The sequence below is a fragment of the Elephantulus edwardii genome, unplaced genomic scaffold (genome assembly GCF_000299155.1).
Source record: "Elephantulus edwardii isolate Elephantulus edwardi_28Jun2011 unplaced genomic scaffold, EleEdw1.0 scaffold00024, whole genome shotgun sequence".
In the NCBI taxonomy this organism is placed as follows: domain Eukaryota; kingdom Metazoa; phylum Chordata; class Mammalia; order Macroscelidea; family Macroscelididae; genus Elephantulus; species Elephantulus edwardii.
In genome coordinates, this window is record NW_006399774.1 from 23,967,110 (window position 1) to 23,982,445 (window position 15,336).

The following is a 15,336-nucleotide window of genomic DNA, read 5'->3' on the forward strand; positions in this document are numbered from 1 at the left end:
CTATGAAGAAGGCAAAAGGTCATTACAAAGACAGGGGAGGGGAAAAGACCAAGATGGATGTCAGAAGGGATTCTGAATATTGTGCTTAGAATGCCAAGAAACCAAAACAAAGGGAATAAATAAAAAATTAAGGAAGTAAACAAAAGATTTCAAAGGGCAGAGCAGGAAACAAATAAAAATTTGTAATGAAATGTACAAAGAGCTTAAGTCAGAAAACAAAAAGGGCCGAACTCGCTCAGCAGTTTTTAAAATGAAGGAACTGAAGAACAAATTCAAGCCTTGAGTTTCAATACTTAAGGATGTTATGGACAGATATTAAATCATCTAGAAAGCAATAAAAGAAGATGGAAGGTGTATACAGTCACTGTACCAAAAGGAATTGGCTGACAAAGAAGAATTTCATGACACAATTTATGATCTAGAGCCTGTAGTGATGAAGGAAGAAGTTTAACCTGCTCTGAAGGAATTGGCAAAAAAATAAGGCTCCAGAAATTAACAGCATACCAACTGATGTATTTCAACAAACAGATGCTGCCCTGGATGCCAAGAAATCTGGAGGACAACCATATGACCAAATGACCACAAGAAATACATATTTGTTACCATCCCAGGGAAAGGTGACCCAACAGAGTGCAGATATGATCAAACAATATCATTATTATCACATGCAAGCAAGATCCTGCTGAAACTGATCCCAAAATGAGTGGAGCAGTACATCAACAGAGAACTGCCAGATGCCAGGCTGGATTTAGAAGAGGCCGTGATATTAGGGATTATAGCTAATTATAACATTATGCTAATGTTAGATGGATCTTGGCTGAAAGCAGAGAATAATAACGGAATGTCTATCTGTGTTTCATTGACTATGCAAGCACATTTGACTGTTTGGATCACAGCAAACTATGGCTAACTCTGAGAAAAATGGGAATCCCAGAATACTTGATTGTGATTTTGCAAAACCTATACTTGGACAAGGAGGCAGTCATCAGAACAGAGCAAGGAAACACTGCATAGTTCAAAATTTGGAAGCGTGTACACCAGGGATGCATCATATCTCCATATATTTTCAATCTATACGCAGAACAGATCATCTGGGAAGTTAGGGTCCGTGAGGAGGAATGTGGCATCAGGATTGGAAGAAGACTCACTAACAACTGTTTTGAAGATGACACAACCTTGCTTTCCAAAACGGAGGAGGGCCTGAGGCATTTGGTGCAGAAGGTTAAGGACTGCAGCCTTCAATATGAATTGAAGTTCAACATCAGGAAAACAAAGATTCTCTCCACTTGGCCAATTGGGAGCATCATGATTGATAGTGAAGAGACTGAGATTGCTAACAGCTTCTGTTTGCTTGGCTCCACAATCAACATTCTTGGTACCAGCAACCAGGAAATCAAAGATTAATTGCCTTGAGAGAGTCTGCTGTCAGGGACCTCTCCAGAATACTGAAGAGCAATGATATCAGTTTGGAGACTAAGGTGCACCTGATCCAGGCCATGGTCTTTGCACTTACTTGCTATGCAAGAAAGATGGACAATAACTAGGGATGATAGAGAATTGATGTAATGGAGCTGTGGTGCTGTAGAAGAGTATTGACTATATCATGGACTGCTAGGAGAGTAAGGTAGGAGAGGGTGAAACTAGGTTGTCCTTTGAGACAAGGATTCTGAATCTCTATCTGACATACTTTGGGCACGTTGCAAAGAAGGATCAGTTCTTGGAGAAGGACACCATGCTTGGGGAAAGTGGAGGGACAGTGCAAGAAAGAAAGACCCTAGATGAGTTTAACTGTCTCTGATTAGGGTAATTGGGGTAGGTGTGTCAGAGACAATAAGGCTGACTCAGGATAGAACAGGTTTCAGAGCTGTTGTACATAGGGTAACTGTGAGTCACAAGTGACTTGACAGCACATAACAACAACCAAAACAAAGAGCTGGAACTGGAAAATCAAAAGGGTCAAACTTTCTCAGCATTTCTTAAGCTTAAGGAATTGAAGAACAAATCCAAGCCTCATGTTGCAATACTTAAGGATGCTTTGGTCAGACTATTGAAGGACCCAAGAAGCATTAAAACAAGATGGAAGAAATGCACAGACTCACTGTATCAAAAAGAATTGACCAACACAGAACAGTTTAATGAAACAACATATGATCAAGAGGCAAAGGTGATAAGAAGAAAGGTCAAGCTGTACTGTAGGAATTGTCAGTAAAAAAGGCTCAAGGAATTAATAGAATACAAACTGACTTATTTCAACAAACAGATGCTGCCCTGGACATGCTGACAGGTTGTGCCAAGATAGAATGGTGACCTTCTAAAGGAAGATGACCAGATAAAGTGTGGAAATCATTGAATAATATCACCAATGTCACATGCAAGCAAAATCCTGCTGAAGATTATTAAGAAAAACAAACAAACAAACAAACAACTGGAACAGTAGATTGACAGAGAACTTCTAGAAATACAAGCTGAATTTAGAAGAGGCCATAGCACTAGAGACATTATCACATTGTCAAATGGATCTTGGCTGAAACCAAAGAGTACAAGAAGAGTGTTTATATGTGTTTCATTAAATGTGCAAAGGTATTTCACTGTGTGGATTAGAAAAATCTGTGGCTAAAGTCTGAGAAGAACAGGAACCTCAAAACACTTGATTTTGCTCATGTGAACCTGTACTTGGACCAGGAAGTAATTCTCAGAAACATTTGTTGTTGTTATGTGCCATCGAGTTGCCTGTGACTCATAGCGACCCTATATACAACAGCCCTAAATTCTGCTCTGTTCTGTGCCAATCTTATTGTCTCTGATAACACCTGCCCCCACTACCCCAGACACTGAGTCAATCCACCTCAAAGGTCTCCCTCTTCTGCACAGTCCCTTCACCCTCCAGAGCATGATGTCCTCCTCCAAGGACTGATATAACCTTGTAACATGTCCAAAGTATGTCAGACTGCATAGTTCAAAATCAGCAAAGGAGTGTTTCAAGGATTCATCCTGTGTTCATATTTTTCAATCTGTATGTGGAACAGATCATTTGGGAGGCTGGACTTTATAAGGAGGATTGTGGCATGAGGAGTGGAAGAATACTCATTAATAATCTGTGTTATGCAGATGACACAACCTTGCTTGTCAAAACTGAAGAGAACATGAAGCATTTGCTGCAGAAAATCAAGCACTGTAGTCTGCAATAAGGATTGAATTTCCACATCAAGAAGACAAAGATTATCATCACTGGACCAATTGGCAACACCATGATAGATGGAGAAGAGATTGAGATTGTTAACGATTTTAGCCTACTTGGCGCCACAATCAACACTCTTGTCAGCAGCATTCAGGAAATCAAAAGACAAATTGGGGCAGTGTTCTTCCAGACACTGCTTCCAAGTTCCAAAGAGCAGTGATGTCCATCTAAAGACTATAGTGCACCTGATCCAGGCCATGGTCTTTGGCATTACTTGTTATGCATCAGAGAGCTGGACAATTTTAAGGAAGATGAAGGAAAAATCAATGTCTTTCACTTGTAAATTATGGTGCTGAAAAAGAGTCTTGAACATACCATGGACTGCTAAGAGAACACACAGGTCTGACTTAGAGAGGGTGAAACCAAATTTCTTCTTGGAGGCTGGAACTTTGAAGCACCATCTCATATACTTTGGGCATGTGGCCAAGAGGGACCAGTCCTTGTAGAAGATATCATGCTTGGAAGGGTAGAGGGACGGTGTAGGAGAGAAAGACCCCAGATGAGATGGATTGATACAATATCTGGGGTAAAGATGGTAGGTGTGTCAGAGACAGTGATACTGCATCAGGATAGTGTAGGATCCACAGCTATTGTGTATAAGAGTTCTATGAGTTTCAGGAGATTTAATAGCTAATAACAAGAACATCAATGGAGAGTAACATTATAGAGCAGAGAGAGGAAGGAAGCTGAGGCTGACTCCTGCTCTTACTACCATTGCAGTAAATTGGGCTCCATAGAGACAGCGCTAGGACAGGCAGAGCCGGATGGTACTGGGAAACTCTGCCTCATAGATAAGAAATATTGAACCACTAGCAAAGGAGTTCCTAAGACACCGAGATGCAAAATGTCATCATAGACAATTTTCAGGCAAACCTGCTGAGAGGAGCACTAGAAGCACCCAGATGCTTCAGTCAACTTCTCAATTTTCTAAGAAGGGCTTGGGGAGGTGGAAGACCATGTCTGCTAAAAAGAAAGGTAACTGTGAAGACATGGCAAAGGTGGACAAGGCCCGTTATGAGAGTGAGATGAAGACCTATATCCTTTCCAAGGATGAAATGAAAAAGAAGTTCAAAGCTCTCAGCATGTCCAAGAGGCCCCCTTTAGACTTTCCTTGTTTTGTTCTAGGTTGCTGTCATTGATTGCTGTCGAGCCGAGCATGACCCAAAGTGACCCATGAACAGAAGGCCTGAAGACCTTCCACAACCATCACCATTTAACAAAGTTCACAGTTTCTAGAAGCATGCTGTTGAGGAAGTGGATGTCACTCCTGCTCCCAAACCTGTCTTAAACTGGGAGCGCCACAAACTCTGTCCACCATGGGTAACCATTATGGCATTTGACACCCCGATGGCACAAGGCTCATTACAGCAATCCTAGGTTACATTAGTACAGTATATTGGCAGAAGAGTGCTGTACCACTTAGAAAAATGTCCCTACAAGATAGAATAACAACCGACTTTTAGATACAAAGGCCATCCCAAGATCTACTGACTATAAAAATGAGGCTTAAATTAAAAAAAGAACCAATATAGAATCTTGTTCTTCTATGCCATTGAGTCACCTGCGACCCTATGTACAGCAGCTCTGAACCCTTCCCTGTCCTAAGCCAGTCTCACTAATTCTGACACACTAACCCCCCTTTCCCCAGAAACGTATCAATCCATTTCATCCCAGGTCTTTCACTCCTGCGTTGTCCTTCTGCCCTTCTGAGCATGATGTCCTTTTCCAAGGACAGGTCCCTCCTGGCCACGTGCCCAAAACATGTGAGACGGAGCTTCAAAATCCTAGCCTCCAAGGAGAGACTTGGTTTCACCCTCTCCAAGACAGACCTATTTGCTGATTTTTTGGCAGTCCATGGCATGGTCAAGAATCTTCCACACTATAACTCGAAGGCATCTATTCTCTGTCATCCTTAGTCTTCTTCTGTTATCCTTAGTCATTGTCCAGTTCTCTGAAGCATAACAACTAATTGAGAAGATCGTGGCCTGGATTAGGCACACGTTTGTTTCTAGACTGATATTGTTGCTTTTTAGCTCTCTGGACAGTTCCCCAACAGCAGATTTTCCCAATGCAATTCATATTTTGATTTCCTGACTGCTGGTGTTAAGAGTGTTGATTGTAGTGCTGGGCAAGCTGTAATTGCTAACAACCTCAATCTCTTCTCCATCGATCATGGTGCTGCCAATTGGCCCAGTGGTGACAATCTTTGTCTTCTTGATGTTAAGCTTTAATCCATATTTGAGACTACAGTCCTTGACCTTTTCCAGCAAGCACTTCAGGTTTTCTCCAGTTTCAGCAAGCATGGTTGTGTCATCTGCTTATATCTTAGGTTGTTGATGAGTCTTCCTCCAATCTTGATGCCACACTCCTCCTCATAAAGCCCTGCTTCCCGAATGATCTGTTCTGCATACAGATTGAAAGGTTATGGGAACAGTGCATCCCTGATGCACTCCTTTCTTGATTTTAAACCATACAGTGTTTCCTTTTTCTATTCTGAGGATGGCTTCTTAGTCCAAGTATAGGTTTCGCATAAGCACAGTCAATTGTTCTGGATTCCCATTTCCTCAAGGTTAGCCACAGTTTTTTGTGTTCTACCCAGTCAAATGCTTTTGCATAGTCAATGAAACACAAATAGACATTCTTCTGGCTCTCTCTGCTTTCTGCCAAGGTCCATCTGACATTGGCAATAATGTCTCTAGTGCCACGACCTCTTCTAAACCCAGGTTGTATTTCTGGTAGTTCTCTGTCAAAGTACTCTTCCAGTCATTTCTGGATAATCTTCAGCAAGATTTGCTACTGTGTGATATTAGTGATATTGTTTTATAATCTCCACAGTCTATTAGGTCACCTTTTATCGGAATGGGAATAAATATGAATCTCTTCCAGTCGGTTGGCCAAGCAGTTGTCTTCCAGATTTCTTGGCACAACCTGGTGAGCACATCCAGGGTAGCATCTGTTTGCTGAAATATGTCAATTGATATTCCATCAATTCTTGGGGCCTTGTTTTTTTCCAAGTCCTTCAGGACAGGCTCAACTTCATCTTTCATCACCATTGCCTCTTGTTTATACATTGTTTCTTGAAATTCTTCAATGTCAGCAAATTCTTTTTGGTACAATGACTCTGTATACTCCTTCCATCTGCTTTTAATGCTTCCTGAATCATTCAATATTCTGCCTATAGCATTCTGAAGCATTGAAACTCATGACTTGAATTTGTTGTTTAGTTCCTTCATCTTAAGAAATGATGGAACATTTCAGCCCTTTTGATTTTCCAACTCCAGCTCCTTGCACATTTCTTTATAATATTTTGCCTTGTCTTCCCAAGCTGCCCTTTGAAATCTTCTATTCAGCTCCTTAACTTCTTGATTTATTCCCTTTGCTTTAGCTTCTCAGTGCTGTAGTGCAATTTTCAGCATCTCTTCTGACATCCATTTTGGTCTTTTCTTCTTCTTCCTTCTTTGTAATGACTTTTGCATTCTTTATGAACAATATTCTTGATATTTTCCTACAGCTCATTTGATCTTTGTTCATTAGTGTTCAAGGCCTCAAACCTATTCCTGAGTTGGTTTTTATTTTTTTTTATATTTTTGAAAAGTTTTTTTTCCTGAGTTGGTTTTTACATTCATGGGGAATAGACGCAAGGTCAAATTTTGATTCCTGTGGATATGATATAACCTTCTTTAGCTTGAATTTGAACTTGCATATGAGCACTTGGTGATCTGCTCCACAATTAGCACTCCTGACCTAGTTTTCACTGCTGATATTGATCTTCTTCATGATTCCTTCCATAGATGTACTTGATCTGATTCCTGTGCATCCCATCAGGTGAAATTCATGTGTTTATGTTTCCTAGAAAAGGTATTTACTATGAATAAATCACTGACTACACAAAATTCTATCATTGTATCACCAGCCTCATTTCTGTAACCAAGTCCATATTTTCCAACTACTGATCCTTCTTCCTAATTTACACTTTTTGCATTCCAGTCACCCATTATTATTAATGTATCTTGGTTACCTGTTCGATTGATTTCTGACTGCAACAGTTGATAGAAATCATCTATTTCCTCCTCTTCGGCTCTGGTTATAGACACATAAATGTAAATAGTGGTATTAACAGGTTTCCCTTGTATGTGTATAGATATTATTCTGTCACTCACAATATTGTATTTCAAGATGAATCTAGAATTGTCCTTTCTAACTCTGAGAGTTGCCCCATTTTTTCTCACCTTTTTATCTCCAGCATAATAGATCATATGATCGTGAGATTAAAAATGTCCCGTGCCAATCCATCTCGTTTCACTAATACTCAATATGTCAATATTTATGCATTCCATTTATTTCTTTACAATGTCCAGTTTTTCTATATTCATGGTTTTCACATTCCACCTACCAATTGTTAATTTCTTCTTACCACTGTTTCTCCTCTTTTGTATTTCCTAATTTGAGGGCTCAGCTTCAGTTGCCATATCTGTTCTTCAACTCTAAGTGCGCTCTCCTGTATGGAGGGTTTTCAAAGACCTGTTCTATTTTGGAGCTGGATGGCCAATTCTTCTTCCTAGTCTGTCTTAATTTGGATGATTAGTGTTAGAGCTATATCTGATAGATAAGCATTTTTACCTAGCAGATAAAAAACACTTCCCTTACAGAAATAACCAATACAGTTACTGTCCACCCTAACCCCAAGCATGTGTGACTTGTCTCTTCCCTTTCCCTGCTACCTCCCCTTTCCTTGCATCCTCGGCTACCTGGTCAAACCCTCACTGCCCCAACCACCTCTTAATGTCATCACAAATCATGTCTGTGATGCCTCGTATCACACATTGTTACTGGTCTCTCAGGCTGTTATCTCTCTCTTGTTTAGGAAGTCCAAATCTCTGAACCACCTTCAGGAAAAGATTTTTGTTTGAGGCAGTACTGAGGGAAGGTCCCGGCCACAGAGCTCCTGCTAAGTTTTGTGACTTACTGTCTCTGTTAACATTGCTGACACTATGTGATCCTTCCAAGTTGAGTTCTTTTCTAGGTCTGAAACAGTGGAGGTGTCTATTTGAAGCAGGTTTGAGACTGAAGATATCCTTTCCCAAAAGATGAGGTTAAGGTAGTTGATGCTGTTCTGGGAGAAAGGTGGAACTCAATCAAGGAGATTATAGACAGTTCTCAGGTCCCATCTCCTGTGACTCCATGGGTTCCCGACACTTTGTGAGGAGGCCAACTTATGTGAAACCCAGACCCCGAAGCAGGTTTTAGACTGAAAATACCCTCTCCCAAAAGATGAGGCTAACGCAGCTGACACAGTTTGGGTATTGCTCCCCACATCAAAGGCAAGCTCCCTGGCCTTTCCATTGGCGATGTTGGGAAGAAGCTGGGAGAGATGTGGAACAGTTGCTGCCCGTGACAAGCAACCCCACGAGAAGAACACTGCTAGGGGGAAGGAGAAGTATGAGGAGGGCACTGGCGCACACACGGCTAAAGGCAAGCCTGAGGCAGCCAAACAGGGAGTCGTCGAGGCCGAGAAAAACAAGAAGGAAGAGGAGAAGATGAAGACGAGGAAGAGGAAGAGGAGCAAGGGGATGAAGATGAAGATGAAGAGATGACGACGAAGATGAATAAGTCGGTTATAGCACAGTTTTTTTCTCTTGGCTATAAAACATTTAAATGCCTCCCCCTACACAACTCACTCCTTATAAAGAAAAAAAAATGACACGTAAAGCCTTGAAATATTTGTTTTAAAACTGTAATGTCTTGTTTTGTCTTGTTAACACGCTACCAAACGTGTCTTTAGATAGCCCTGTCCTGGTGGCATATTCAAGAAGCACTAACCTTGCCTGGTGCACTATGTTGTTGTTGTTGTTGTTACGTGCCATCGAGTCACTTGAGACTCATAGTGACCCTGTGTACAACAGCCCTAAACCCTGGGGTTGTCGATTGGTGTGGAGATCTAAAGCAGGTTCTTGTTGGTGCACCCCACAAATTATTTATGTATGGGGATGGTAGGTTTTAGTGGCTTTTTTCCGCTTCAGTTGTTTGATGTAGGTAATATGAAATAGTTGTTCCGTTAACTGAATACCACTCGAATTGCAAAAGAAAGGAAAAAAAAAAAGCAACCAAAAAAAGTTACAGCTGTTTTGTTGACATTCTGAATGCTTCTAAGTAAATACAATTTTTATTATTTAAAAACAAACAAACAAAAAAAAAAAACAAAAATGAAAGCTTACCTCTATGAGTGAAAGGAAAGGTAACATTCAACAAATTATGATTAGCACACTGTCACTAAAAAAGGGAAGTTAGAGAGGTCGAGAAGGGGTGGACAATCCTAACGAGGAAATAAAGAAAGCACAATTTCATTGATTAATGAAATGATTGTTAGAGGGGGAAAAACCCACATCAATGGCTGAATGAAGAATTAATTTACTTTGTAAATCTTCACTCAAATCACAACAAAAATTGCTAATATAATGTAGATGCAAGCCTTCATGGCTGCCACATTTCCACAGAGTACACTCATCCTTCCAATGCTGTGAAGAGTGCAGTGGCTGCCCTGACCACTTCCCGTGCCTGTCGAGGGCCAGTGCAGGCCTCCCCGCAGGGTGTGCCTGTCAGTGTACCTGAAACTTTGGACATCTGCTTTGAAAGACCTGGGGGAGTCTGGGCCTGTCACTGCAAGGATACAGCCACATGGAGAACCTGCCCTGTCTTAGACCCAGGACCGAGTTCCATGAAATCCTACCAGAGGCCCAGCCAGATACTCACTCCTGGTGACACAGGCAGAGAGGAGAAACTTTGGGAACCTCCTCTCCAAGGTCCCTGTCCAGCCTGAGATTTCTACTCTGAATACTCTGATCATGCTATGAGCAGAGATCTGGGAAGCCCTGCCTCCCTACCAAAGACTCAGCCACACCAAGCCTGAAGGCACGTTTCCCTGCCGACGATTCACATATGCTCACTCCCTGAAACTCAGGCAGAGAGGAGTTTCCATCTGACTTGAGACTCCTGCTCTGGCCCTGCACTTAGTAGAGCTACAAGAAGCTACACCTCCCTGCCCACAACCCATCCAGGTGAGGTTACCTGTAGCCCAGACTGAGGAGGCTGCCAGTACTGCTGAGAATGTGGAGACATTAGAGTTTTACTTCAACAGATCGAGGATGGAAGAACAACTCTCTAGAGAGTCAAAGCCTTCGTTTGGATTTACAAACCTGAAGAACGGAGTCTTCAACTGCTAGACCACCAACAAACAAAATACCAGAATACAACAAAATTACCTTAACCCGCCCTTTTACAAAAACACCACCACCACAATGAGATAGAAGAAGACGACTACCTAACAACCTAAACAAAACCAAAATAATAAAGTGTCACTCAAGAAATTCATTACATTCAGGTCAATGGATTTCCTGGGGGAGTAAAGGCAGATAGAACTTCCAACACAGAATTCAAAAGAAAAAAGAGTCAAGTGGTTTCAGTGGCTGAAAGAAAAATGTAAAGAATTGCAGGAAACTACAAAAAAAACTCTAGAGGAAATTTTAAAGAAAGCAATGCAAGACAAAGCAGATGAAACCAATGAAGCACCAGAAACCACAGAGAAACAAAAACCAGCCATCCAGAATAATAAGGCCAACATCTCAGAGACCGTTAACATGTTAGAGGGCCAGAGGAGCAGACTGAAAGGATGGAGCACAGAGCCAGTGAAACAGATGATAGAATTCTTACCACTGATTGTTACAGAAAAAAAATACAGAAACAAAAAGAAAAAAAAAATTAAAGTATAAGAACTATGTGAAACACCATCAAAAGGTTTAACATACGTGTAATTGGAATTCCAGAACAGAAAGAAGGGAGGGGCTAAAAAGATGGTGAAAGAGTTACTAAGAGAAAATCTTCCCAATATCAGGAAAATGAGAAAATATACATAAAACAAACTGAGCAAACCCTAAATAGAATAGACCCTAAACGAAAAGCACTAAAACATAGTAAAATTCTCCAGAATCAAAGAGAGAATTCTGAAAATGGTAAGATAAAAAAAAAGTTTACTTACAAAGTAGAACCAACAAGACGAGATGTCAATTTCTCAGCAGATATTATATGAGCAAGAAGACAGTGGAATGAAATATTCAAAACTCTGGAAAAGAAAACCAAAACACCAAGACACCCTACCAACTAAGTATGCTGTATCCAGCAAAACTCTCCCTCAAAGAAGAGAGGTGGATGTGTCCAACAACAATTGAATGGGTAGAGAAACTCTGGTACATTTCCGTAATGGAACGCTACACAATGGAATATTATGGAAAATAATGAACTCGAGAAACTCTCCACAGCATGGATGAGTCTAGAGGACATGAAGCTGAGCGGCACATCTCAGTCACAGAAAGACAAATAATACTAAATCCACTTTGTAATAAAAGGATCAAGATGAGGAAGGAAGATCAGGAGAAGGATGGATAGAAAATGAACACTGTGCTGCAGTGAGTACAAGGAAGGATAATCTGAAAAGCATGGGTGATTAGTAAACAAGTGTCTTACAATTAACAGCCTGTAACAGACACATATTACAAGAGGAATTGGAGGAAGAGGAAGGATTAAAGACTAGGGAATGCAGTAAGCCAATCTCTTGGTAACTTTTCACTGCAATTTAAAAATAAATAAATAAATAGCTTCAAAAAAGCAGATGCAAAAGTAAGTAAATAATCTTACCAAGTGGACTTGGCTTGCTCAGAAAAACTAGACCCCAGATTTCAACTGCAGATGTCCAAGGGGAAAGAAGGCCTACTTGTCATAAGACCTAGTACTCTCTTAAAGTTATATATCGATGGTGATGAGATTGAGATTGTTAACAATTTCATCTTGCTCAGTTCCACAATCAGCACTCTTGGCACTAGAAGTCAGGAAATAAAAAAATGATTCCCATCAGAAAATCTACTGTCAGTGTCTTCTCCAGAGTGCCAAAAAACAATGACATCAATCTAGAGACCAAGGAGTACCTGATCCAGGCCATGGTCTTCACTATGATTTGTTATGCATTGGAGATCTGGACAACGACTAAGGATGATAGAAGAAGAATTGATGCCATTGAGTTGTGGTGCTGGAGAACAGTACTGAATATACTATGGACTGCCAAGAGAACAAACAGGTTTGTCCTAGAGTCAGTGAAACCAATTTGTTCCTTAGAAGTAAAGGTTTTACCACCATCCAAGCAGATATATGCACGCCCATGTTTATTGCAACTTTGTTCACAATAACAAGGAGCTGAAAACAACCTAAGTGCCCATCAGCAAACGAATGGATAGAGAAGCTGTGGTATATTCACACAATGGAATACTATGCTGCACTGAAAACCAAGGAACTCATTATTATCAATATTATTGTCATATCATAATATCATATTATTCAAAATGGGTGACCCTGGAGGACATTACGCTGGGTGAAATATATCAGTCACAAAAAAGACAAAAATTGAATAATGCCATTGCTGTAGAATGGACTAACATCAGGGTTGGGCTAAGATTGAGAAAAACTGGATAAATTATATATACTGCATTGAAACAGATGAGGGAGAGAACAGTTTAAAAGTGACATATGATAGGGTATTATGGTTATCACAAGAGTCTAGAATGAAGGTTGCATAGTGGAGTGTACTCAGATGGGGGATTGTATACCAGTGATGGAATTTTTCTTTTACTTTTCAAAGAGAAGAGCGAACTGGGGTGGAGGGGTAGGCAGGGAGAAAAGTGCAACAATGAATGAATGGAAACCCAAAATCTCTGTAAATGTTCATAAAAATTAATAAAACAAAAGAAGTAAGGATTTTAAAGCTCCGTCTCACTCTCACGTACTTTAGACATGTTACTAGAAGGGACTAGATCTTGGAGATGGACACCATGCTTGAAATGCTGGAAAATCAGTGCAGGCAGGGAAGATCCTGAATAATATGGACTGACACAGTAACTGGGGTAATGGAAGGTAGGTGGGTTGGAGACGGGATGACCTCAGGACAGGGGAGGTTTCAGGGTAATTTACAGGACTGCTACAAGTTGCCTGAGACTTGATAGCACATAACAGTATTGGGACTCAGGTTGTGGGCAGCAAATATACCAATATGGAAATCCTGGAGTTTGGCAATGAGCCACCCTCTCTTTTCGCCCACACTAGTCCTTCCTGGACACTGTGAGTCTTCAACCATCCTGCATCCATCACAGTGACAAAAGTCACACACCTTTACCCTTTTGCTGTGCAAAGGACACTTGAAAGTAGAAACCATAACCAAAACAGGAGGACCTGACACGTGCTGCAGAAGGTCAAGGAATGTAGTCTTCAATATGGCTTGAAGTTCAACATCAAGAAGACAAAGATTCTCACCACTGGGCTGATTAGTAGCACCATGATGGATGGAGAAGAGATTGAGATTGTTAAGAGTTTCAGCTTGCTCGGCTCCACAATCAACACTCTTGGCATCAGCAGTCAGGAAATCAAAAGATCAATTTTGTTAGGTAAATCTGCTGCCAGGGACCTCTCCAAAGTGCTAAAGAACAGTAATGTCAGGGAGCTCTGCTGGCCTAGTGGCAAAAAGCTGCACTGCAATCCCACAGGCCTATGGTTCGAATCCACCAGATGCTTTGCTGGAGAAGGAGGGGCAATATCCTCCTGTACCAGTCAGATTCAATTTGATGGTACACACACACAAAAATAATAATAATTAAAAAAAGAACAACAATGTCATCTGGAGACTAAGGTGTGCCTTATTCAGGCCATGGAATTCACAATTACTTTCTGTGCATCACAGCGCCAGACAATGACTAGGGATGACAGAAGAAGAAACAATGCCTTTGAGTTGTAGTGCTGGAAAAAAGTTGAACATACCACGGACTATCATGAGGACAAAGAGGTATGTCCTAGAGAGGGTAAAACCAGGCTGCTGCTTGGAGACAAGAATTCTGAGGCTCCATTTTACATACTTTGGGTGTATTGCCAGGAGGGACCAGTCCTCGGAGAAGGACATCATGTTTGGAAGGGTTGAAGGACGGTGCAGGAAAGGGAGACCCCAGTGAGACGGATTGCCACAGTAATTGGGATAATGGAGCAGGCGTGTCGGAGTAATGAGAACGGTCCAGGAGAGGGCAGGGGGCAGAAGCGTTGTGCGTAGGGTCGCTGTGAAGAACAGGTAATTCAGTGGTACATGACAACACATACACATATGTGATTTCTGGTAGCCTACCAGGTAAGGTGTGCAGCAGGGTTGTGTCCTTTCTCCACACCTGTTCAATCTGTAAGCTGACCAAATTATTCGAGGACTTGGATGCTATGAAGAAATATGTGGCGTCAGGATTAGAGGAAGACTCATCAATAAACTTCGCTATGCAAATGACAGAGCCTTGTTTGCTGAAAGTGAGAAAAACTTGAAATGCTTGCGGAAGAAGATGGAAGACTCCAGCCTTCAGATTGAATTACATCTCAATGTCAACAAAACAAAAATTCTCACCACTGGACTGATAGGCAACATTAAGATAGATGGAGAAAAGATTGAGACTGGTCAGTGACTTCATCTTACTTGGATCCATAGTCAGTGTGCTTGGTACCAGCAGTCAGGAGACCAAGAGACATACTGCACTAGGAAAGTGTACAGTCATGGCTCTCTACAAATTATTTAGGAGCAATAATGTTAGTGTGAGGACTAAAGTGTGCTTGCTTTGGCTACAATCTTTCCAATAACTTGCTATGCTGCTGATAACTGGAGGATAAATAAAGATGACAGTAGAAGAATTGAGGCTTTTGAACTGTGGGGCTGGAGAAGAGAGCTGAGTATCTTACGGACTGACAAAAGAATCCAAAGGTATGTCTTGGAGAAAGTACAGCAGATGCTCGTTGGAGACAAAAGTGTGAAAGCTTCTTCTGGCACACTCTGTTCATGTTGCTAAGAAAAGCTAACAGCCTTATCTCGGGGAGGAGCATGATGCTCGGGAAGGTGGAGGATCAGAAAAGGGAGGAAGACCCTCAACCAGGTGAATTAACACAGTGACTGCAACAACGAGTTCAAGTGTGTAAGGATGGCACAGGACAGGACAGACTTCAGATTTGTTGTTCATAGGGTCACTATGGTTCGTATTTGA